Source organism: Camelus ferus, chromosome 10 (genome assembly GCF_009834535.1).
Source record: "Camelus ferus isolate YT-003-E chromosome 10, BCGSAC_Cfer_1.0, whole genome shotgun sequence".
NCBI lineage: Eukaryota > Metazoa > Chordata > Mammalia > Artiodactyla > Camelidae > Camelus > Camelus ferus.
Window position 1 is genome coordinate 16,921,829 of NC_045705.1, and position 24,203 is coordinate 16,946,031.

A 24,203-nucleotide genomic window follows, 5' to 3' on the forward strand; every position below is an offset into this window, starting at 1 on the left:
GTCTTTGTGAAAATGAAAGTTATGATATACTTTCTCTAGAAAAATTAAGATGATTATATAACTTAATATCTTGGAGCACGTGAAAGATTTCATAAACTCCCTAAACATAGCAATTATAAAACTTCAGGGGGAAAAGAATGACAAAACAAAGCATCCAAATCTGAGCTAGGTTTTCTCTAAGAGCACCTTCTAGAATGGATTTTTAGAAGCCCATGAGGGAAATCTTTAAGAAAAGGCACATGGAGTGCAATTAACCCCTTTCACCAAAAATCTGTACACAGTGGGCTTAGTTATATTGAGGCCCCAAACAATCTCCTCGCCTGCCTGTAGGCTGGAGAATTCAGCCTGGTTGCTGGTTACCACCATCATCACAAGTTTCCATGTTTGCTCCAAGTTCTCAGATTTCTGTTTTTCATGTTTAATCTGCCCGGGATGTTGCAGGAAGAGAGGCCGTGGGGGCATGATTAAAAGCATATGGTGTACGAGTGGGGAGGGGGAGCAGCGAGCACAGCCAGAGGGAGGAGGACTGCTAAATCAAGTGTTTCTAATAAAGGAGAGTGGGAGGGTATTTGCTGCTTTTGCTTGGCTGAACTGTACTGTGTAATACTCCTCTCTCTTGCCCTCCAGGCCTAGCATGTAAGGTAGAGAAGAAGGGTAGGGAGCTGTGATTTTATGGTGTCTGGTTGTCACATCTGGAGAGAGATACATACTGTCTCCCCTTGGAGTACTTTCACATATTATCTAATGTAATGACAGCCATCTCCAGCCCTGTCCCTGTCTCTAGCTCCATCCTCTCCTGTTAAACAGGAAAGTAGTGGTTCCCAAACCTGGTCTGACATCAGAACCCCTTTGGGAACCAGAATGTTCCAAATGCACATTCATGGGCCCACCCAAGTCTCACTAAATCAGACCCTTGGGGGAGTTGCCATTTGCCTTTAAGTATACCCCCCTTTTTGTGTTGTTGGTTACCTTCTGTGGGGATTCTTTTACAGCATGATAAGTCTAAATGGACTCCTAGGACATTATATAGCCTTAAAGAACTTACCTGTCACCTGCTTACTACCACTTGTGAATTTGGGGTCACCCAAAGTCCACTCTACCTTCTGTTGATTACAGCAGCTGTGTTTCATTTTGGGAAATGCTCTCTCCCTGCATCATGTGCAGATTTAATTGGATTTATAATATACTATCGCTCTTACCTGGCAATGGGAAGGCAGAATGGTAAATTAGGTTAGTGTGTTCTACCTCTTAAGAATATATGAAGTGATAGACAGCAAAGAAGAAAAAAAGAAGAAGAAGAAGGAGGAGAAGAAAAAGAAGAAGCAGGAGAAGAAGAAGGAGAAAGAGAAGAGAAGGAAGGATGAAGGGAGGCGGATGCTCCTGTGTCCCAGCATGAGCATCCTGGTTAGGCTCTGTGGGAGTTCTTGCTCCCAGGGTCCCCAGCGCCTCTCTGGTCCCTGTTCTTTCCTGGCCTGGGTCTCCAGGACTTCTCTCAGTTCTGTGAGCCACCCGAATCTTTCCAGTGGGTTTCTTCCAGACTTAAGTTAGCCAGTCTACTGCTGCCACTTATCCCAACATCTAGTCTTCTAATCCAACATCTTTGTTTTATGTAAGAAGTAATAGAGACCCACAGACCGTACATTATTGGCCTCAGGATACCAGGTTTGTAAGTGGTGGCATTAGCCTGGAATCTGGATGTCTTGATTTCAGGGATGAGCCACAAGCATTGGTTTGCCTTTATCGAATGGTTCCCCAGGTTTTCTATTTGACCTTACTGTGATTTTCTGGATTCTTTTGGAAGTTAGGCCATTAGGAATAAGAAGCACCTCTTTCGGGGGGCAGTGTATAGCTCAGTGGTAGAGCGCATGCTGGGCATGGGCAGGCCTGCATTCAGTTCAGTCCCCAGGGACTCCATTTAAAAAAAATAAATAAATAAGTACCTCTTTCTCTGCTAACTTCACATTTGGAAATACAATTTCCGTCAGTTCTCAAAATATTTCACAGGCCAGGAGGCCTTGCGGCCTGCCATCCTGCCTTTGGCAAGTGCCTATTTTAGATATTTCTAAAGAAGATGAACCTTCTCCTCCACTGGGGCTCCTGGCTCAATATGCCAGACCTACGGGCAGAAGACACTTTCCGCCCACAGCCAGTGGTTGTCCTGAAGCCCCACGGTGTAGCTATCGATTGAGGATGGTCAAGTTGAAGAGGCGGGTCAGCCATGCTATTTTAATCTTGACTTTCCCCACCAAAGACAGCCCTGCACACATTATGTAGAAATATTCGTGCTGGTTAAACTTCATCCCCGGAGTTGGAGTCTGAGGTGCTTAAAGTCTGTTGGTTGAGGAGGAATTAAAAGACACAGGAAGTAGAGGTTTGGGGAAGTGCTTGAAAATAATTGGTTCCTCCTGATCATGGTCGTCTCCTCCTTCTATGTCCATATCATTCAAGATGCTGTGTTAATAATGGCTCTGTCTATTTTAACCCATTCTTTATCATTTCACACACTTACTTTCATTCATTCAGTAGTTTAATATTTCACTTACATTACATACTATTCAGTGATCCCACTGCTCTGGAATGTAGATTCCCATGAGGTGCAAGGGTGCTTCTAGAGAGGTGATTAACACGTCCAAGGTGTGTGTGCCCCGTAAGTAGCAAGATGAGACCAGAAACCTGGTATCCTGGCCATGTGCCCCTGATGCCCCTATTTTTACACTTAATTGTTATCATCATGCGGCAGTGTCTTTGGGGAGGAGTAAAGGGATGAGAGCAGAAAATACGAGAGAAGATACAGTGAGAGTTTTCTGGCTGTACATGAGATCACTCGCCATTGTTCCTCTGCCACTCACTAGAGCTGGGCAATTTGTTAGCCAATTTATTCATCAAAACTTCTATTACTTTCTTACTGTGTACCTCCAATTCCAAGAGAAATAAAACACAGCATTAGCCCTTAAAGAGCTAGCTGTCCAGTGGATTAGTTCTAAGGCTAAGATCAAGAGAAACGGAACTAGCATTTTGGGAACAGCCAGCATATGCTCAGTGTGTATCATTTTGGATAATGTCCCTTATAGTTCTTTAAGTGAATTATTTTTTCCCTCTTAGATTCACGGTATTACATCTATAACGTATTTACCACAATGCCTGGCACCTAGAAAATTCGCAGGAAACACATCTATTAAATAATTACTTAAACCCATGTGTGATTATTTCGTACCCTCAATTTTTTTTTTTTTTTGAAAGTCATCATTTCATCATCACTTCTGAACTCCAAAGTGTGACTTATAATGTGGGCCTTCACAACTGACCCTAAGCCACCTCCCAACCCTTGCTAGTTTATATCCTGCTCTGTAAAACCCAGTGCAGACTTTTAAAATTTGTTGAAATGGGTAAACTCCTATTGATCACTGAATATCCAGTTCAAAACTGATCTCTTTGGAAAGGCTTCTCCATCCTTCCCTCCACTGAGTTTTGCTTTGCATTATGTATCGTAGGGACCTCCATTCCAGAACCTTGTCAAACATTGTAATTATGTGTTTTTGTAACTCTCTTTCCCACTGAACAGAGAATACCTCTAGATCAGAGACTTTCTTAATCTCTTCCCTTTCCGTTTTCATTACTGATACAGAACTTAGCATGAGGTAAGGTTTTAGCAAATGTTTGCAGAATAAATGAGTAGCCAGCCACCTATTATGAATTGGAAAATTGCAGAGTCATAGTTTTTAAAAAAATTTATGTGTAGGTATCAATTGTTTTAAACTAGTCAGGAGCATTTTGAGAGAAGAAAAAACTGTAATACTGTGGGGTTTTTTTCTTTTTTGCCAGAAAGGAATTTTGAAATAATCTGAAAATATCTGACCTCTTCGTCATTCAAAGGTGGCAAGCTGAAGTGGCAATTGCTAAATATTTGCCAAATTTATCCCAAAATGTTCTCAATGGGTCTCTTTAATGTGACGTTCTTGGTTATCTGTGGAATAATTCGATGATTTAACAACATTTTAACTGATATTAATTGAGCACATACTATTGCCAGGTACTATAAAAGAGTCTAAATGACATTTAAATGTCTAAAAGACAATTAGGGTAAAATCAGGATGGGTAAAATAGAGTCCTTGCCCTCAAGAAACTCATGGTCCAACGGGGGAGACACAGATGTCATAGGAATTGAGATGCTTTTGATTGCAGTCATATGTGTTAGGATGCTTTGACTGCAGTCATATGTATTAGGATGCTTTGATTGCAAACAGTAGAAACCACTTTGATCTGGACTAAGTTAAAGAGAGCAAATTTATTAAAAGAAGAAATGATTGTCTTACTAAGGCCAAAGGCAAAGATGTAACTGAAACTAGAGAAGAGACCAGACACAGGGCCTAGAAAGCCATCAAGATTCTTTTCACCCTGGGCTCTGCTCCTCCCTCCCGGTCTGCATCCCTGCTCTTCGGGGACACAGGCACCTGTGCTCCACCTGTGACAGAAAGGTGATTCTATATCACAGTCAAGCCTCTTACAGGGCTTCTGAATCTCTCTATCCCTCCATTCTCTCATCTTCTACCTATCCATCTTTTAAATGCTTTTTCACTCTTCTTTTCTCCCCCACTCTGTCTTGCTCCTAATTTTAAATTCTTAGGAAAAACTCTGCTTGGCCCCACATGTCAAGTGGCTCCCTTTGAGCCAATCAGTTGCAGACAGGATGGGTGACATTGTGAAAGGTGGGTATGGGACTGTCACTCTGTGATCTGTGACTTTCTACGATGTTGTTTGTCACAGCAGGAAACCAGGGATGCCAACCCAACAGATGTCTCCCATATAACAAGGTGTAATGTGTGGTGCAGTAATGTAGTATAAGTAGGGAAGAGAGTTTAATTCATACCAATTCTGCTTTTAAGTTATGTGGCATGGCAGTGTTGGTCATAAAATAAAGACTGACAGAGGAGCTTGGTATCTGCTGTGGGGGCTTTAGGAAGGATATGGTCCAGCAATCCCTGAGTCTAAAATACTTTAAAGCTATAAAAGAGTAAGTAAAAATTAATAGCATGCGAGCAAATCACCTAAGTACTTGCAATTCTGAACAGAATCCTCTGGAGGAAATGCGTCCTATAAATCTCATAAAAATAAGTGAAAAATAATGTTGGTTATCATAAACTAAGTGGGAGAGTATATTGTGTACCCAGGAGAGGGTATCTTTTTTTCTTCCTCCTCACTCTGTTATGGAAAGTGTTAAGACATATTATTAGCCAGGCTCTTGATTTGGAAATGATCCATGAGCCATGAAATATTAGTGGGAGTGAGTGTATTGGTGCTGTGAACATTCTGGGATATTAAAATGCCATTGACATCCACAACTACCAATGTATAAAAATAACAAATGCTAATGAAATGACCTGAGTGCTGAGAGCATGCAGTTTGGCCCTTGTCAACGTTCCGCTTCATGAAATATAGGCCACTCTGCCTCCCCTGCCTACGTCAGACTGTCCAGGAGAATATGCACTTCATTATTCCGCTGCTATCCATCAAAACTTCCGTGCCCAAAAAGTATTAGGGGGAAATAATGCCTTCTCTTTCTCCTTTTTTTTTTTTTTTTTTTCAGGCTGGAGAGTTTGTTGAATAATGGAATTAAGATTTTGGACCGAGGAAGTGATACTTTGGGCCCAGGTAATCTGATTATACTATTTGGCTTTATCAATGAGTACTATTTGCTATGGACTGCATGTTTGTGTTTCTCCCAGGGTCATATCTTGACACCCCAATTCCCAATGAAATAGTTTTAGGATGTGGGGCCTTTGGAAGGTAATTAAGTTTGGAGGAGGTCATGAGAGTGGAGCTCCCACAGTGGGATTACAGTCCTCATTAGAAGAAAAAGAGGTGAGAGTTTGCGACCTGGGCCAGCTGAGGCTATAGCAAGAAAGCAGCCATCTGCAAGCCAGGAAGCAGGCCCTCCCCAGGCCTCAGATCTGCTGGATCTTAGACTTCATCTTGGACTTCCCAGCCTCCAGAACTGTGAGAAATAAATGTTTCTTGTTTAAGCCACTCGGTCTATGGTATTTTTGTTACAGCAGCTCAAACTGACACAAATTCTTCCTGACCAAACCTCAGTAATACACTCTTTGTAATAAGGTGCAAGCGTGGCATTTACACTAAAAAGAGCCCGTGGCTATAGTTGAGACTCATGCACTAAGGGTTACAAATATAAATGAATTTCAAATTTTGGAAAACTGTTGATCAGCATGATGAAGAAAAATGACACTCTTCGGGTGGTTTATCAAGTATGTATTGAATACCTATTGTATACAGAGCATTGATTCAGATACTAAGAATTGTCTGGAATAGATGCTAAGGACTTAACGAGATAATATTCTTGCTCACACAGAAGAGGAAACACATGGATTAAATGATGTGAGGTCAGCTATGGAAGAATGCATCAGTGTCTGATAAGTATTATCCAAGTACAAACTGAATAAATCATGCTAAGAAAAGGCAATATGAAGATGACCAAGACCAACAGATTCACAGGTAAAAATCATGAGCTGATAATTCACAAAAGTGAAATATTGCTTGTTCACAAAGATGGGAGGATGTTCACTTTCACTAGTAATCAAGGGAATGCAAGTTAAACCAACACCACCAATATACTAGTCCTCTCTGTCAACGTGGCGACTTCTCTTTTTCTTTGTGAAGACAATTCCTCACGCAGGCAAGGCTGCACAGCCCGTTGGGGAGTTACTTGGCAAGATGTAACAAGCATCTTCAAATATTCACACCCTCTGACTCTGGTAATTCCAATTCTGGGAACCTCTCTCCTAAAGAAATGGCTAATTCTAAATAACAAAAAAGCTTTTTGAGGTGAACAGCAGTGCCTTTTTTAATGGTGGAAAATTGAAAACAATGTAAATTCCTGAATTTATGCAACGGTTAAGTAAATTATGGTAAATCTACCAAAGCCCTAACATTTTTTAATCTGTTTTTTAAAATGAAGTTTAGTCAGTTTACAATGTTATTTTAATTTCTGATGTACAACATAGTGATTCATTTATATACATGTATGTATATGTTCCTTTTCATATTCTTTTTTATTATAGGCTATTGTAAGGTATTGAATATAGTTCCCTGTGCTATACAGTAGGACCTTTTTTTTTAAATCTGTTTTATATATAGTAGTTAGTATCTACAAATCTCAAACTTCCAATTTATCACTCCCCACCCCCATTCCCCCAGTAACCATAAGTTTGTGTCTTTTTTTTTTTTTCAGATTTCACATATAAGTGATATATGATATTTTTCTTTCCCTCTCTGGTTTACTTTAAGCACGAACATTTATTGAAGGTTACTTTGTGCCAGATTCTGTTCTAGACCCTGTTGCTATCTTAATGCATTTAATTTTCACAGAGACTTTTGTTGCTATTCCAGTTTTACAGATGAGGAAACTGAGGCACAGAGAGGTTAAATCACCTGCCCAAAGTCACCCAAGTAGCATGTGACGAGGCGGGGATTCAAATGTAAGCAGCCCTAGACTGATAGGATATTTTACAGATATTTAATAATAGGTTTATACAGCATATATAGTACATGACAAACGCTTATGAAAATATTAAAATAGCCCAATATATTGTGAGACAATAGCCTAAGTCAAAGGTATGTTCAAAACCAACCATATATGCAGTATATATAATAACTAGAAAGAGATAAATAGTCTGAATTTTGCTGGCTTTTAAGGCCTTCCTTTTGGTTCCAAATAATTTTCATATTTCCCACTGCTTCATTACATGACTCTTTCTCTATAATCTAGGCTGTTTTTCTGCCCCTCTCCCTGCCTATATCCATGATATGAATTATAAATGACTTCCCCACCCGCACATCAGCCATCCCCTGCTCACTCTTCTGTAGATATTTTTCAAAGCCCAGTGTCAGTTCTGCTTCCCCCAAGATCTGTCTAAGATTGGCGCAGCTCATGCTGACCAGTCAGCTCTCTGACATCCATTGCACTGACCCTTCACAATTTGTCACTCTGTCCCACGCTGTCTCATTTATTCATTGCTTCCCATGTATTTATGTGTTCTCTGAGCTGGTCTGTGTGCTTCCTGAGGATGAGAGTTGTCTTGTATGTCTCTTATCTCTCCAGCAGCTCTTATCAGAGGATGAAGCACAAAGAAGGTCCTAAATACATGCTGATTCACTGAGACTAGTTTTAAGGTATAACAAACCTTTTTCTTAAAGCTCATTTATGTATGTATGTATATGTACTTTTTTTTTTGCTTTAAAATAGAGGACATTTGTTTAAACAGGGCTTTATTTCAAACACTTAAGAATTATAGAGAAGTCAGACTTCAACACTTAAAATAATAAGAGAATATTCCAATTAGACAGGATCTTTAAGGTCTTACGATTCAACTCTTTATTTGACCAATAAGGAAAATGAGATCCAGTGAAATGAAGAAATTGGCCCAGGTTCTACAGGAGTAGAATTAGGACTCGAATCCAGGGCTCACACTTCCCAGGGAGGTGCTGAGACAGACCACAGGACACTTGCACTGCTCCCACCCACATTCAGTTGTCTCCTCTCTCCCCTTGTGCTCCATCCCTTACTTCTCCAGTTCTCCATTTCCCCCCCTAATTCACAGGATGGACCTTGCAGCCAGGTCATTCTCCAAATGCAAAGGTCCTGGAATAATCTCCCCCTGGCAGAGAGAAGAGAGAGAGTTTACTGGACATCTTTCTCTTTCCTGATCCCTTTGGCTCCTCCAGATTTTCTGCACCCTGGCACAGACTGCCCTGCGTGTCTGTGGAGAGACAACCCTTGCCAGATTCTGCATTCAAAAGTTTTGCCTTTTATTAGAAAGAGCTGTAACTTTTTTGACCACAGTACATCAAGTCCCCTGACATGCAACCACATGACCAACTGAGAGCCTTTGAATCCATAACATGACACTTGTTTTTATTTTTAAAAATTCATTAATCTTCATTAAGCATCCTACTCTCCTCTCAGGTCGATGATGGCATTTCCTGACCCCACCATCTTTATTGGAAACAATATTATTTCTTTTCTCTGATCACTTGTGTGAATGAGTATCCACACTCACAAGAGCATGGTTCCTAAATGATGTTTATTATGTAACATATGGTGGAAAATTAAAAAGGCCTGTGCAGTCACTAAGGTGCACTGGCCCGCAGCCGTTCCTCCCTGCTGGCGCCGCCTGCTGGTCTACCGTGGCCGGAGCTGCAGTTCCCTGGTGGTTCACGTTACCCTCAGCTCAGGAGAGTAATGCTCTGAGAACTGATTAAATGTGACTTTTCATGCTTCCCTGAAGCCTGCTGATGGAACCTCGCATGATGATGCAGAAGGCAGCCTGCATTGCAACACGCTGTAATCTGGCTGGAATTAAATGAGCTTAAATAACAAATGCTCAGATCGTGGTTACTAATTAAGAGTGATGCCAGAATGCCTATAAGTTTTACATATGTTCCTCGTTTGGCTGAAATGTTGACAATGAGTAATGCAACACAGACTTGGTCACCTGACCCCCAGGCAGCCGTGCTAGTTGGCTGGGAGATAAGATCCCAGTGAAAACCTTGAGGCTGTAAGTCAGGCTGGTCTTAAAGATGACTGTACTGACCAGAATGGCCAATCTATCACGAGTGTGTGTGTGTGTGTGTGTGTGTGAGAGAGAGAGAGAGAGAGAGAGAGAGAGATAGACAGATAGACAGGTGGACAGACAGGGTATACTTTGCCTTGCAATGAGATCAGAACAGATGCCAAAGCCTGACACTAGGAGGGCCATAAATAATTAGTAAAGGGCTTCATCCACTAGCCCCTGAGTGCACTCATGTGTGTCTCATAACTATGTGGTATCCGGGAAACAAGGAAAGACTGAAGCCAAAGATAAATCTCATATACTATGTGGCCACCACTCTCCAGTGACCTTGGAAAATGTCCTCTTGGTAAGACCATGAAATGTACACTTTCGAATGCAGAGCCAGCCTCTCCAGCACATTCAAAGGTCACTCCTGGCAGGACGTAGTCCCTTCACCCACTCCTGCACATTTCTCCCCCTTCAGCTCTGCTCGTCATACCAGCCTTCTTCCTGGTATGTGCTGACTCCAGACCCTTGACAGTCTTCTTTTACCTGGTCCTGGGACCTTGTCCTGGGATTGACCTCAGCACACAGGTCAGCACTGGGGCACGATCGAGTCCCATGAGACTCACCCCTTCTTTGCCAGTTCTGGCTTCACCGCAGCTCCCCTACCTCCCTGCCCCTATTGGGTCCCTGATATTAAGACAAAGTTTCAATCACCATTAATCTGATTTTTCCCTTTAGAATTAAAAACGAGAAAAATAGGTCTTCTGTCTGTGTCTCTGTCTTACTCTCAGCCTGCCTCTCACATCTGTACTAGCTTCCTGGCCCATAAGACCCTCCCCCTTGGAGGACTCAGAGAATCTGTCGTCGTGGTTTGGTGACAAAGAGCATAGGCTTTCAACAGACCAATCATTCTAATTTTGGGCTTTTTCCACTGGGACGGATGACTTTTTCTGAGTCTCAGTTTCTTCTCTATAAAATGGAGATAATACCTACTACACAAAGTTATTGTAAAGATTAAAGGAAATAATATATACCCTACATTGAGCATGGGGCTGGTACAAAACAGGCAGTCAAAAATAGTAACTAATAATATTTATTAACGTTTCTCTCCTTCTCCAGTTACTTTCCTTATGACCTTAATTTCTGGTGTAAGTCAATAGTATTGGATGGTAGGAGTCAGAGATGAATGTTCCAAATTAGTGGATTATTGAATACCAGGTGTACCTTGGAGATGCCACAAGTTTGGGTCCAGACCAGCACAATAAAGTGAAAAACGCATTAAACTGAGTCACACGAATCTTTGTAGTTTCTCAGTGCACATAAAAATTGTTTACACTACACTGTAATCTATTAAGTGTGCAATAGCATTATAGCTAAAAAAAAGTAGATATACTTTAATTCAAAATAATTTATTGCTTAATAAATGCTATCATCTGAGCTTTCAGCAAGTCATAATCCTTTTGCTGGTGGAAGTTTTGAAACATTGTAAGAATTACCAAAATGTGACGCAGAGACATGAAACGAGCAAATGCTGTTGGAAAAATGGCACTGATAGACTTGGCTAAATGTAGAGTTGCCATCACACAGAGTCATTAAAAAAAAAAAATGCAACATGTGTGAAGCGCAGTAAAATGAATTGAGCCTCTTCTCTAAAACTTCTTCAGGACTGTGCATCACTTGAGCCATGGTTATCATCATCCAAAATTCAGATCCTTAATAAAAGAGAATTAATACATCACTGATCAGTGTTCTTCCCTCATGTTGGACCAGCTAGCCCAGACCCTTTCCCACATTATGAGGATAAGGAGAGTGTGACAAATTTGACAAAAGGTAAACACCCCTACTGGGTTGGGGACTTTGGAATTCCAAGACCAAACAGTAACTCGAGTTACTGTTGAGTATGTAAGGCAGATGTGAAGGTCCAACAAAATAATTTCCCCCTGCACTGAAGCTGCTGAACCATAGAAGACAGCTTTAACTAAAGAGAAAATCCACTGAGGTCTCCTGCAGGGAGTTGTGTTACATGAATAGAGTGAGTTTTAATTTTAGTCTGCAGATATGAGCTTTGTAACAGGGCACCGCTGTCACCAGCCGGCCCTGGCTTTGTCAGCATGGCTCCACGTCTTTGTAACCCTAGCCAGCCGGTGTCGGAGTCTTGCATTTCAGTGTGTTAAATATTTACCAACAACCTATTGGCCATATGTCTTTGGAGCGTGTGTGGTGACAGACTCACTACTCGGCACATTTTTAAGTGGATTCTGTAGGATCTGCAGGGTTCTGTAAGCTCACAGATCCTTTTTAATAACCAAGTCTTTTGTCCTTTTTAGTCCTCCTGTTCGCTAAGGTCGTGTCAATACCATACAGAGGGTTCTGAGGGAGTGAACTTGTCCAATCATTCTTCCTTCCATGTTCTTTCTTCCTATCGTACCATGAACGATATCAGTATTCCCTACTCATTGCTTGTTGACTTGACAGTATTAGCTTTATCCATTGTACAGGCGCAGACACATTTTTCCTTTAGAAAATGAAATTATCCTGAGAGTTGAACTCTGCTTACGATGCTTATTTGCCAATAAGTGCCGATTCCCTCTATGCTGTTTGAAGGAAAACTCACTTGAAATGATAAACTTTGGATTTAGACTTGCTGGGTTTTCAAATTGAAAGGCATTCCATGGAGAAGATGTAGGAGTTTATGACATTAAGCACCACTTGAGAAATGTTTCAAGATAAATTGCATGTCCGATTAGAAGGGGCTGATCCTGTGAGGAATCAGATATTCTCCATTCTAATAGCTCAGATCCACTCAACAGACATTTCCTGAGGGCCTACTAAGCACCTCTCCCTTTGCTAAGCGTGGAGCTAAAAAGTTCAGATAGTTTCTGCTCAAGGGTTACAGGGCTGGTCTATCATTTCTTGGAAACTTAGCACTTCTCTCTCACACCTTGACTTATATGAAATGACAACAGATTTATTTTTTAAGGAAACTTACTTAAAGCCAACATGCTGGTAAGAGTGCATAAACTTATAGCTTTATCAGCTATAATACAGCCCAACATGAGTTTTCACTTTCTTACTCTCTTTACAATCTATAATTTTTGTAGATTTACAGTAATAGATCTGCATTTGAGTTTTTCACTTATTATCGGCATATGAGATATTATTTGAGTTTTGATCCTGCAGGGAACCTGGACATTGTGTCATTTTCCACTGGAGTGGGGCGAAAATGAGAACTTTGATTTAAATTTAAGCTGATTAAAGACCTTGGTGTTCGATACTCCTCAGCTGACGCTGTTTCTACATGTGTTGTGTGAAACGGAGACATACCATTAGTGCAGAGTTTCAGGCTATGCTGAACTTGAACGTCAATCAGGCAAAGCCCTAGGGAGGTAAGTTTGGACCAGATTTCAGCCATGATTTCAATATTTACCTTCCTTACAATCCAGTACCATATGTATACTTAATATTATGCTTAATATTGTTAAGTAATTGTGTTTCGAGAACATTAAAATCCTGATAATGCAGATGATAATAGATGGTAACAGATGAAGTGAGAAAATAAATTTACTGGCCATAGACAATCACAATTATTTAATATTCTAATGTCTCAGTATGTGGTGTATGTAATATGAGGCACTGGTTTTGCCTACCAGCTTAGAGCAGGCAAAGGTAGAAAGCAACATAGGCTTAAATGTTAATAAAATGGTATGCACAGGCTGTATTGTGTGTGGCACTTTGTGTTGTGGTCAGTTTCAGTTTACTGTGTACTCACCATGCATCGTGTGTAAGTGCTTATGAAATGGGCTTTTCTGGTTATCGCAGGTGTAACGTCAGTGGAGAGAGTTCAGACTTCAGAATTAGGTGCTCAAGGTGCTATTTCTCATTTTACTACTTAACTTTAAAGACTTTTACATATTAAATTTCACTGTTTTGTTATGATCAAGATTAAGGAATTGTCCAGATATTGGTGATTTCAAAACAACTGGTTGATCACAAGTAGTAACACTAGTACCTGACATTTATGTGGTGCTCCCTAAGTGCCAAGCACTTTCCAAGTATTCTCTGGTTATACTTACAACACCCCTAGGTAGGTACTACTATTTCTCCATTTTACAGTTGAGGAAACTGAGGCACGAATGTAATAACTCAAATGCATACAGCTTCAGGCTTGCGTAGGGAAAAATGCAAAGATTCCAGTTCCTTCCTTTGCAACCTTGACCATCTTGCGTATATATCACTGATACATTAATTTAGTTAATTCAACAATATTTACTCAGGGCTTGCTCTGGGGGTGAGTATAGTGACAGCAGGCACACAATCAGTGGCCACAAGAGATTGCAGCTCAGAGAAAGACAAGCAAGCAGATAATCACCTTTCAGGGTTATGATGGGGTGCCAGGGAGTGTATCACAGGAGGCTATAAACTTGGTACTAGCCATGCAAAATGTGGGCTGCATGTGTGTGGGCTGCATGTGTGTGGGCGCATGGTATATATATGGGGAGTAAGAATGCGGTAAAGGTTGGGAGGAAAAGAGGCAGAGAGCAAGAACATCCCAGTCTGAAGAAACAGGATTGAAATGCTGCCTCTGAGGCAATGGAAATCACTCATTTTCGTTAGAGCATACTGCATGGTCGGGGATGAAGTGAGTGACTGAGAGGTGAAACGAGCTTGGAGAAGGTGACTGCAGCCAAATTACAGAGATCTTTATTTCAAACCACGTTAAGGAGTTTGGATTTTATCTTAAAGGCAACCGCCTATCCCACTGCACCATGCCCGTGCTATTTATTACTAGTTGGCTATGACAGTGAGCTTCAGAATCCTCCTCAACACATCTCTCTCGGTAGCCAATAAGAATGAACATGAATTGCCAATGAAGTTGAACTTATAAATGTCATTGTTTTCAAAGCAATTCAAGAAACATTATCTTATTTCATCCCTATTTTACAGATGAGGAAATTGAGATTCACTGAATGAGAAAGATTAAATTTCTTCCATCTAGACCTGAGCTAAGGAGAAAAAAAAGTACCCCTGCTTATTCTCCCAAGATGACAACTCTAGGCCCTTGAGTCTGTCAGTCCCAGGCTGGGGTCAGACTTCACAGCTCCAGCCATCTGGGAAATCCCAAGTCAGGCTCCATTCTGGTGTCTGTCCACTGCAGACCTGAACACATTTTTTTTTTTTTACATCAGCTAGAGGTTAAGCTATTTTTCCCTTTCAGTTTTTAAGCACAAAAGTGTTCATTCCACCTCCTCCCGTCTTGGATAAGAGATCTTGTTGTCACCAATTAAGCTCGGATCATTAAGAAGCTGAGTTTGTTTGCTCATAACGGGCATAGGGGGTGGACAACACATTTATTTCATAGCTTTTCCCCCTTTTCCTTTGGACACGACAGCTGAGTATGCTCCTCCTCTGGGTCAACTGAACTTGAATGCCCCGAAAGAGCATCAAAACACAAAAAGTTTATCTGCAGCAGTGCCTCAGTGTCATGTACTGTTCCATAAATGACGGGAGAAGTTTGTGAAAATAGAATCAAGTTAAAGCTGCACAGATGGAGAAATTAAGGCTCAGAGGTTGAACGAATTCCCTGCAATTGCAGAGCGAGGAGGTGCATGGTCAGGATGTGAGTGTTTATGCTGGCGATCCCGCACCTTGTGTTCCAGCCTTTACGCCAGGTGGCTGCTGGAATACAACCGTTATCTCCGAGGAATGGGATGCCGTTTCCAGTCATGACTGTCCCGGTATTGTGGGAGGGCAGCATGGACTTGAGCCAGGCTCTGTGGCCAGACTGGCTTGAATTTGAATCTCAGCCTTGCTATTTATAAACAGGGTGACCTCAGACAAGTCGCTCAACCTCTCAGACTCAGTTTCCTCACCTGTATAACGCCGGCCATGCTTATCTGGCTGGCTTGCTGGGAGAGTTGCATCAGATTAGTGGTTTTCAAACTTGAGTGTTCACAGAATCACCTGGAAGTCTTGTTAAAACACAGAGGGCTGACCCCACGCCCGAGTTTTTGATTCTGCCGGCCAGAAGTGGAGCCTGAGAATTTGCATTTTTCAGAAGTCCCCAGGAGGTGTTGACACTCCAGGGAGCACACTTGGAGAAGGCTTGTATCAGACAGTGTTTATACAGTGCCTAGTTCAGTGAGTAGCTCACTCAGCATGAGTCCCCCGTCTTCTCTCCCTAACGGAAGGCAGGGGTCTTGAGGCAATGTGACAGCAGACAGCTCTGGTTAGAGGAAGAAAGGGAGAAGGGAAAGCTACTCACTCCATCAGCTAAGATGCTGTCACCCAGGCAAACGCCAGGGGAAGCTGTAGGGGCAGTAGATCCTGAAATGAATGGTACAGAAATGCTAAGACGAGTGGGTAGGTCACAAGAAAGGAAAGGGAGGAAGATCAAAATCAAAGCTCAGCAACCACCTTTATTGTCAACGGCAGACCTGGCTATGACTTCAGATCTACTTCCGGGTGGTTTTCTAGGCAGTTGCTGACCATGGACAGTCTTAACACACCTTCCAGTGTGCAAAATGCAGCCACATAATTATTCCCTTTTTTATGTCAATGGTCCTGCATGGCAGGGGCCAGTATTCCCATTTTAAGAATTTGTGAACTGAGGCCCAAAGGGGTTAAGGAGTTTGCCCAAGGTCAAACAGACAATCAGTAAAGAATTAGAACTCAGATCTTGAGTTTTCCAACTCCACAGTCCCTTTTTCTCCCCCTCTCTATGATGACTTCTATGTCTCCCTTTTGAAGTGCTATGTCCAATCACTAAACAAAGAAACTAGTCCCAAGAACAAAGGCTGATGTGTTCAGAATCTGATCCTAATCTCACGCATCTTTTGCACCTTGAGGTGATAAGAATGCTTGAGTGGATCCTTCTGCTTCCGGCCTGAGCACTGGGCTGCTCTTATTTGCACAAACTTCTGCCCAGGCAGAGCGCACCCCGGCAGCCTGGGCGTGCCCCAGAGCAGCGCTGGGATTTTCCGGGATCTGGTCGGCCTGCCTTTTGCGTTTCCATAACACTCACTCTTTGAGGATGTACATGCAGCTTTCTCTTTGCATTATTTAAGAGATGGTTTCCAGTAAGAGAAACAGTTGAAGTCTAAGTCTCCCTGTGATGCTGTTTTTCGGGATTTTTTATCTGAAAAATAAAATTGCTCTTTCCTCCTCCACTCATTTTATTTGTTGAAATGCCAGTAAATGGTACCAGCGCTTTGCCCAAGCTGACATCACTGCTGTGAGCCCTGGGGGAACTCCCCTTGCATGGTGGTCGAAAATTTCATGTAGCCTCTCCTGGGAGGAAACTGCAGCTCTAAACTAACCTGCAACCGTTTCCATCGCAAGCAAGGTCGCCCTTGTAAATGATGGGTTGATTGATGGATTGTTGGGTTCTTGCATTCCTTCAGCACCTACCATAGGATGAGTAAGAAATCGTCTCTAATGGGAGAATATGGTCTTAAGGGAGCAGATTTGGCATTCTCTATGTATTTTATATAAAATCTGAAAGAGGAAGCCTTTGTTATTGGCCTCATAGTGTTGGAAATTACACCAATAGACACTAGATTCATCAGGAAAATTAGTAGACCTTCCATCAGTGGACGAGTAGTCTCAGGATGCCCTCTGTCTTTGTTGTCCTGGGACATAGTTGGGAGAAACCATGATAACCATTTCCTACTGTTTTCCTCCACATGGATGGAAACACAGTCCTCCTGCCTCTCACTGGCTCTTTCCCCAGATCCAGGAGAGACTTAATCTGATGAGTGTATTTGAATAGTTCAGTTCCTTTCTCTCCTTTTTCTTCCAGGAAAATGCCTTGCCTGTGTGCGTTTAATGAGAAAGACCCTGTCCTACATGCAGAAGCCGACAGCTTTCCAGAACTACCTGTGGCTGCACAGATGTCTGCTCATTTTGGAGTTTAGGATAAAGAAGCCCATCCACCAGCAAGTATAACCTGCATTCTCCAAAGTCAGCTTTCCCAATTACAAGGATGCTTTATTATTCTGTCTTATTTCTCAATGTGTTCAGGATTTGGGGAGTAAAGAGTTAACAGTATTATTTACAGGACTCTTTCAAACCCCAACACACACAAACACCCTAAGCACTGAAAAGCATTCACAGTGTTTATTGCTATTTATTATGAGAGCGTCATGCTATTTATTCAACAGATACATTTGTTAAGTGTAAAATCTGTGCCCAGCGTTATGCCAGGTTTTACGGATACAGAGATAAAATTCCTTCAAATAGTTTATGGTCCAGTAGGAAGGACCTTGTGAAACAGGAATTGCCTTGCACTGTTATGTTTGTTATGACAATAAAAGTTTGTACAAATTATGAAGGAAACTTTAAAAAAAAAAAACATGCCATAATAGAAACAGCAAGGATGGGAATTTACACACACTCCAAACACAGAAATCCTACAGTCAAGGTTTACACTGTGTAATTTTCTTCTTCCCAACTCACAATCTAATATTCTTTTGCTCTTTTCTTTTCATAGTGTGGCAAGTAAGTTGCCAGCCTCAGCATTCTCAGCTCCACAGTTAGAACTTAGGTTCCAATCCTGGTTTTGCATCTTTGTTTGTGAGTTTGGGGTGTTTTAATTTTGTCTACAATTTTATTTTGTCCTCTGGAAAATAGGAACTAAATAACCATCTCTTGGGGTGGCTAGGTGGAATGAATTTAATCATCTGTATCAATGATTAGCTTGAGACCTGGTACAGAGTAAGCATTCATTAAATATTAATATTAACTTTTATTATCATCTTACTGTTCATTCAAGAGAAATTCAACATATCTCTTTTTTTTTTTTTTTTTTTTTAGCGTATCTTACACGGCAGGCACAGTTCTAGGGTCTGGAAATCCTCAATGAATAGAATGAATTGAACGAATGTAATGGATTCTTTCTTCTCCTCCAGGAGTCTGCTCCTTCCCAATCTCCAGGTATGGGAGACCCTTTTCTCCTTTGAAAGATCTTCATTCTGGAGGTTTGCGGGTAAGTTTGTGAATTTGGAGGCTATTATTCAAATAGATTTTAATCACAAGTGGCTAATTTTCACTTCGAGCAGGTACTTAAGCCTAGGAAACATCCATCTCCACATAGTCTTTGATCCTTTAAAGATAAGTCTTGTAACTGTATTTTCCAAATAGTAAGTCAAGACCAATCGTCTGACATTAATGAGAACCCAAAATGTCCGCATCCACACACCTTACTGTTCTATGTTACCATGACTTTATTCTTCCAAGGCCATGGAAGCATGAAATAATTGTTTACTCTCCAAGACTCTTTGAAACCCTGTCTTAAAATCCTTCCTTTGCTAGATCCACCAGTCCTAAAGTGCTATGTCATGACCCTTACCCAATCAAATCAAAAGACCCACCTGAAAACAAGTACCCAGACCTCATAAACATCCCAGCTTTATCTTCACCTCTTTCTCACTGTATTATTTGGGGGCACATCCCTTACTTTCTGTCAACCTGAGTTTCCTAAAGGGAGATAGTAAGAATGGAGCAAATTTAGAGGAGCCTTATGAAGATTAAATGAAATAAGCCGTGTGAAGTTTATTCTACTCTGAGCTATGGCAAGCACTAAGTTACAGCCAGAAAAGGAAACATCATGATCTGTGAGCTCCCTGGGAATGGGTAGCTTGATTACAAGGACAGACTTCATGCTGTGGCTACAAGAAGCTCATGAACACACTGCACTTTGGGGTGTACCGCTGGATTCTCTAAGTGGAGACAGAACTCAACAATGGCAGAGTTGAAGCATTCCTTCCGGTCTTTTCCAAGCATTTCCCAGCTCAGCAAATTTGGCAAGACTGGCAAAATCTCAAGGAAATAAATTTTCGGGAGAAATAAGCAGAGGAACCATTTTGACATAACAAAGCTGTTCGTGCTGGTAGCAGACTGGATTGCCAATTGGCTTCATTTAACTTAACTCTTGGTCCCAGACAGACAGGCTCCTAGGGCCAGGGGCAGGATCCCACAGCAGCCTGGGAGCTGACTCTGGGACTTGATGACAACACATATTTGCAGCTCTGGACAGGAGGAAAGGAAGCTTTAACTGAGAAACTTCCCCAGTTCTGGGGACTTCACCTTCCACTCTGAGGAGGAGAAATAGACAGACTATAGCAATTTCAACCCTTTTGGTGCTCGGAACTTGGCTGGGATTTCCCAAGTCTTCAAGTGGACTCTCCTTCTAATTCTATTTTGGTTTATTGACTATTTAATGGATTGACTTGTCATTCAGAATATACTGATGGAGAGCCAACCCCAAATGAAGCATGTTGTCCCTCAACATGCATCTAGTTATGTAGGATAAGTAAATAAAATTATTAAGGTTTGTTGTGCTAAATGTCATGGAATGTCATTCACAGGCAGACCTCAAGGGGAGGAACTAGGGAAAAACAAAGACCTCAGTGACATGTTTTTAATCTGTTTGATGTTTAATTCATTCTGACTCAACATAATAAGATGAATAGGACAATCACAGTATTCCTGTGCTGTGTCCAGACCAGATGAGGATAATTATCAATGTGCAGCTGAACTGCATTTAACCAGTCTCTTATCACATGTTGTCAGACAAGCTGCATCTGAATCAGAGTCCTAAAGCATCATATCAGCCTATGACAAAGGCCTGATCATGGCAAAGTGAGAACTACTGCATTTTCTTGTTGGAATTATGAATACCTTGATAGTCTAGAACATGTGTGTACTATGGAAATTAGTTAAATTTCAGAACGCATGATTTTGTAATCGGCTGGCCACCAAATTGGAAGACATTATGCCTGGCAGAAAGGTCTGTTTTGGGTAAGAGTAGAAAGGAACCAGGGAGGTTTAGTATATGCAATCTTCACGCTAATTCATTTTACATTATCCTTTGTTATGGTAGACTAGTTGTTCCAGGAATAGCATCACCTGTAGTCTGCTTTCAAGTGCTGTCAACGTGGTGAGTAAAACATTAATCAAACCTTTTTTCTAAGCCTATATAATGTCAAATAATGGGTGTGATTTGATTATTTTTCTCCCATCATGAATTTCTCCAGATGACTGATCTAAATCTACTACCAGTGTCTAAGTTTGGATTCTACTGGAAAAAAAGAACTTATGACAGGGACTTACGAGCTGACGAGGTGGTCCCAGGAAGCAGGGATGACGGATCTGGGAGAGAGAGACAGGGAAGGAGAAAAGGTCAAAGTTAGGGGAAGTTACTGAGGAAGCTCCTGGGGCAGCTGAGATCTAAGTGTTCCTCAGAAGTGTCCATCTGAAGGAAGGAGGCCGGTGCGTGCTTTTACCTGTCAGCTCCTGCCTCCACTGGTTGAGTATTAGCCCGAGGGGGTTAATTCCTGCGTTTCTAGGCTGTCGTTCCAGGGGAATGGACTCCTGTTGCCTCAGAGAAAGTTGTCAGGCAGAGCTGAAGACAGGGGTGCTCTCAGAGGGAGGTGAGTCTCAGTTCTCTGGAAACTGCCCTCTACAGCCACAGCTGAAATCAGGGTGGGCCAAGGGCATGTGAAAAGGGGCACCAAAGCTGTCTTCTGTGAGCACACATGGCTTTTCCGACTCAGACATCTTATTTACCCTCCTTCCCCCAAAGTGAGTGCCAAACTGAGCCAGATCTTTTAAAAGAAATCATCTTCATCAGCCTTGCATAAATCCCCCTGTATTCTCAAAAGTGGACGTGAAGATTCAAAGGGAAAAAAACGCTGTTGAAATGTGTTTCTAGAAGCATGTGTAATTCGGTAAGTCTGCATTTTCCTCACCTCAGCTTCTCTAAAAAAAGGACTAAGAAAAAGAAAAAGTGAAGAGTTTGTCCATGTTGTAGAGGTAGGAAGTATATTTTGTCACTTACGCAATGATCACAAAAGGAGCTCTGGAGGCCATGTTCATAATGACTTCGCACACCCAGCCAGGTGTCCTTTTCTCTGTAGGGAGTTGGCTGGGCCATGTTGAATTTCTCCTCCTCCCTTCTCCCCAGTGAGGGCATCAGTATACCTGGGCATTTACTTCAGCTCTGAAGAAATAGACAATCTCAATGCTGACTTCGATGTCAGCAAGGTCCCCTGCAGTGAAGAGATTTCACAGAGAGAGTTCAATGCCAGCTACCCTCTGGTCAGGCCCTCTAGGATGTCAGAGGGGATGGAGGGCTTGGCTTCCCCAAAGGCAAGGAGCAAAGGCTTCTCTTTACCTTTTCATTGGCATAAAAGCTTGGGTTGTCTGAAGTTCTTTTTGCAAAGGGTTTCAAAGACAGCAGAGCCCAGAAAACAAGTTGCTTAGCAAATAATGACAATTCTGACATACCCAAAGTCTTGTGAGGTCCTCTTATCCTGAGGCTGGGGGGGAGAGGCGGTGTGACTCACGGCCCAGGAGAGCAAGCACAGAGGATTTCCAGACATATGTCTTCTGTGGAGCTGCTTTGCTGTTATGACATCCGGAACGGTCTATAGGGAGTAGAGGAGAAACGAAGGACAGAAAACCCCACAAAATGATAAATGTCCTCAAAGTTGATAAATTTCATCCCAGCATTCCCTTGGACCCCAAAGTAGGAACAATTTCACAGCCTTACGCTGAAAGATGAAAACATTTCTTCTCATCCTTTCCAGGATTTTGGTGGTGGTTCTCTCCTAGTGAGTGAGATTATAATCCTTCAGTCTGGGACCCTAAACTTAGGCAAAATGTAGCATCTTCCTGGCCCGTGATAGGTGCTTAATAACTAGTTGTTGAAAGCTTGAATAGTACATTACGGTGTAGTGTAAAAACAAGTAGACTGGAAGTAGGGGAAAAAATAACACAGTTCTTGCCCAGGCTCTGTGACTAATAACTTCCCTCACTCTCAATTTGTTTATCTGTAAAATGAAACATTAATTGAGCTTCTATAGTGAACAAAGCTCAGGGTTATGAAGAATAGAATGAAGAAATTCAAGTTTAAGAAGCAGTCTTTAACACAAATGAACTGATTTACAAAACAGAAACAGACTCACATAGAAAACAAACTTATGGTTACGGGGGGGCGGGGGGAAAAGGGCGGGAAGGAATAAATTGGGAGATTAAGATTTGCAGATACTAACTGCTGTATATAAAATAAATAAACAACAAGGTTCTACTGTAGAGAACAGGGAACTATATCCAATATCTTGTAGTAACCTATAATAAAACAGAATATGAAAAGGCATGTATATGTTTGACTGAAATATTATGCTGTGTACCAATAATTGATGCAACATTGTAAATGGACTATACTTCAATTTAAAAAAAGCAATATATACATATATATACACATTATATATATATATATACACATATGTAAATTAAACTTTATCTTCAGAAAAGATGATAATTATTTTAGGAGAGACATTAATGAATAGTATAGTGATGAAGCTCTGACACTGGGTTCAAAACTCAGGACCTCCATTCAGCAGTAAAATGAAGGTAAGAATAGCGTTGTTGTGAAGATAAAATAAAATAATGCATATGAAGCACACGATAATAGAACATAGCAGATCATAAATATTAGTTATTAATAATTAACTATGAACAAGTGATTATGATAAAACGAGATGTAGCTAACATGTTAATATATCCTTCTGCAGCTATTAGAGAGATGAGAAACTTTATGCTGACTGCCCTGTGAATGGAAAGGGGTAGGGTGTGGGAACGAGGCTTCTGAATTCCTTTTGATTTGGCTCATAAAGCAGGAGAAAGATTTCAGTGAAAGCCTCCCCAGGAGGAGAGGGGCAGTGTTATGAATGTCAAGATAAGGAAAGGGCATCACGTAGACATTCTGTCGTGAAGAGAGGGTTGGTGTTGTCGGAGATCCCAGGGTAATCTGACGAGTAGCACTTACACTGTAACAATTTTGTCCTCCTTCAGGAGCAAATGGATTATTATTGTCCTTAAGTGCCTATCTGATGTCACTATTCCTCCTCTTCCTATCAGTAGAACTCTGTTTTGGTGTCAGTGTGTCCATTGAAAAACGTTCACCCGCCCTGATCCCTTGCAGCTAGGCAAGATTATATGATCTTGTCCCAGCCAATGAAATTCAAGCAAAGATCTAGTCGGGGTGGGAGGCTTCTGGGCAAGCAATTATATTCCTGTCCAAAAGGGACCATTTCAACTGACAAGCAACTTTGCCCTCACTCCTTTTCCGTCTTTCCTTGCTTCTGCCATGAACACAGAAACAGTGTCAGGAGGAAAAGTCATCTTGCACGATGAGGACAAAAACCATACCCCCATGGAAGTTGGAGCAAGATGGTAGAATGGGTCTGAATTTTTGATGGGACCCTTGAAGGGCCACACAGGCACTATGCTGCCTGCCTCATATTTCTTGTCACAGGAGAGAAACAAAGTCCTATTTGGTTAAGCTGCTCTAATCCAATCCCTGTTACCTGCGACTGAATACCCTTTTAACTGATACTTTCAGCTCCACAGGCCTTGGTGGTTGTGTCTTTTTCTGTACAATACGCTTATCACTATGCTAAAAAAGAACATGGGACATTTCTTGTTTTCCCTACAGGAGGTGCCTTTGATAAGGCTCTTTCCAATCTGTATATTTCCTTGAACAGATTAAGGAAGAATTCGTATCTTTGAATCCAAACTACATGAAGGAAACGAGCTAAAGGGAAGTTGTAATAAAATTTTAGCATTGGAGGG

The 24,203-nt window shown here is 41.5% G+C and overlaps 1 protein-coding gene across 4 annotated transcripts in view; it reads left to right on the forward strand.

Annotated features, from left to right (window-relative positions):
* METTL15 (methyltransferase like 15) overlaps positions 1-19,911 on the forward strand; it is a 469,830-nt gene extending 449,919 nt beyond the window's left edge. For 2 of the 4 annotated variants that reach the window (XR_004323122.1, XR_004323121.1), the window contains exons 11-14: positions 5,585-5,649; positions 6,365-6,507; positions 12,750-12,955; positions 17,368-19,911. The gene's annotated coding sequence lies outside the window, so the exon portion shown is untranslated. The remainder of the gene's footprint in view (positions 1-5,584; positions 5,650-6,364; positions 6,508-12,749; positions 12,956-17,367) is intronic. The other 2 variants (XR_004323123.1, XR_004323124.1) reach the window with 2 other exon arrangements.
* The last annotated feature ends 4,292 nt before the right edge of the window (positions 19,912-24,203 follow it).